At 42.8% G+C, this 2,601-nt stretch overlaps 1 pseudogene across 1 annotated transcript; it reads right to left on the bottom strand.

Annotated features, from left to right (window-relative positions):
- Positions 1-286: 286 nt before the first annotated feature.
- LOC308435718 lies at positions 287-1,048 on the bottom strand (annotated as a pseudogene). The gene has a single exon. The product of its transcript is annotated as an uncharacterized misc_RNA (transcript).
- Between the last annotated feature and the right edge of the window lie 1,553 nt (positions 1,049-2,601).

Raw genomic sequence — 2,601 nt, forward strand, 5'->3', positions numbered from 1 at the left:
ATGAGAATCTTTACAAAAATATACAGAGACACCACAAATTGGTAGCTGCCCATAACATTAAACAAACTGGACTCTTAAGAATGGCTTCTCAACAGCGTATCATTTTAATTATAACTATTGCCCAATACAGGGAAAACTAACAAGTTAAGTTTGTTTGTTTTTAAAAGCATCATTGCAACATCATATTCCTGATAATTTAAGTATACCAAACTATGAGTAAACGAATGATACATGCCTAGAAGTATCGTGATTTATATTATCAGTGGCCACTGGACTTCGGACTAGTCTAAGACCTTGATCTAGATTTTTATCTAGACCTAGACTGTGATCTTGACTGAGATTTGGATCTAGGTGGTTCTTTTTTCCTTGATTCCTTTTCATATCTCGAGCCAGACTTATAATGTGTTTTAGAATCTGTTTTAGAGGTGCCTCTAGTTTTGGTGTGAGATGTAGACCTAGAACATGATTTAGCCTCCATTTCTTTCTTGGGCTGGGACTTGGACGGTGATCTTGAATTGGATTTAGATCTTGAGAAAAGATCAATTTCGGTGTTCGAATTTATTGTTGTCGGAATGGCTTCGGCTACGCCTTGGTCTTCCAGACGGTCTACTGTTTCTAGGACTGTAAGATCTCCTATAGTTATAATCAAAGGAGCGACTCCTTGATGTCCTTTCATAACTTCAGCTTCCAGAACGTCTATATTGGTCATAATCGTCATATTGTGAAGAGCTGTATATATTCCTCCCTTCCTTGGCTTTCATTTGATTTGGTGTCTTTCGATCTCCCTGTGCGAACTGTATTTCAATTTGATGCCCACAAATCCATTGTCTGTCCAAATTATGTAAAGCATCTTCAGCATCACGAACATCCTCAAATTGAACATATGCAAATCCTCTTGGACGTCGTGTGTAGAAATCAAATGGAACATAAACATCTACTATTGGACCATAACGACCAAATTCCCAACGTAATCTTCAGACCTGGTGTCGTCTGCCACGTTTCTGACAAACAGAGAGGTGTTGGGGGGGGGGCGCAGGTATCGGGACATGACGGCGACGGGACTCTAGGCCAGGGGCGCTAAGGGGCTCGGCAAACCGTCTGCAGCTCCAGCGGCGGCTCATGTCCACTCACTTCGCAGCACTTTCTATGCACCGGCTCTAACATTCATTCTGAGACTTCTGTGGTGTTCCCTGAGTCTTGGCTATGGGGAGCTTAGTTTATATGTTTCATTCAGAGCTGAGAGTACTGAATGAAAAATCAGGTATATTTCTCAGCTCTACGGCCAGCTTCACACCACTTCATTGATGGCTGCCTTCTGCAAAAGGAAGCTTCTTTGTCCAAGGTTGAGAGCAGCCCTGGTCTATGACTGTATGTACAAACACTTAGAAGGCAGTTTGAGAGCACAGCCATGAGTGATGGCTAATCTTGGTTTCCAACCTGGCACATAGGGGAAGAGAGAGCCTACATTGAACTGCCTTTATTAGATTGGCCTGTGGGGCATTGTCTTGATGAATGATTAATGTGGGATGGCCCTGCTGACTGTGGGTACTGTCATTCTTGGACAGGTGGTCCTTATTTGTGTTAAGAAAGCTAACTGAGCAGCAAGCCAGGGAGAAAGCCAGTATTAGTGTTTCACTGTGGCCTCTGCTTCAATCCCTGCCTCCAGGTTACTGCCTCCTTGATGGACTGTAATCGTTAAGGCAAATAATGCAACACTCCCTCCCCCAAGTTGTTTTTGGTTATAGAAAGCAAGCTAGAATACCATTTAACAAAACAATAGTAGGTTCTATTCCTAGAGCCTATAATCTCCCCAAGAGCTTTTGACCAGGATTACAGTACCAGGTATGAAGTTCCTTCTTGTGCAGCAGGTCTCAAATCCAATCAGAATGACATCAGTAATAGTGTTAGGATTTTGGTAAAAGCCCATTTCTAGTTTCCTGGATTCCCTTGTGTTCCTGGTTAAACACAAAACAAACAATTTTAAAACTGGAATCTATATATGAGAGATAACATATGGTATCAGTGTTTGCCTTTCTGAACCTGAGTCGCCCTGCTCAATGTAATTTTGTTTATTTCTATCCATTTCCTTAAAGTTGTCATGATTTGTTTTTTCTTCAGATTTCATGTGAATGGAGGGGATTATCCTTTGTATACACATACCACACTTTTCTCATCCATCCATCTGTCCATGGCTGTCAGGTTGTTTCCATATCCTATCTTCTATGACAGAGCAGCAGTGAGCATGTATGTGCAAGCATCTCTGTAGAAGTGTGCTGGACACTTTTATGACACAAGCTAGAGTTATCCGAAAGGAGGGAGCCTCAATTAAGAAGATGTCTCCATAAGATCAGGCTTCAGGCAGGCTTGTAGGGCATTTTCTTAATTAGTGATTGAGGGGAAGGGCTTAGCCCATTGTGGGTGGTGTCATCCCTGGGCTGGTGGCTCTGGGTTCTGTAAGAAAGCAAGCTGAGCAAGCCATGGGGAGCAAGCAAATAAGCAGCACCCTTCTGTGGCCTCTGAATAAGTTCCTTCCTCCAGGTTCCTGCCCTGCTTGGGTTTCTGCCCTCAGTACTTTTGGTGATAAACAGTGACATGAACCTG

Source organism: Micromys minutus (assembly GCF_963924665.1).
Source record: "Micromys minutus genome assembly, chromosome: 23".
Classification (NCBI taxonomy): domain Eukaryota; kingdom Metazoa; phylum Chordata; class Mammalia; order Rodentia; family Muridae; genus Micromys; species Micromys minutus.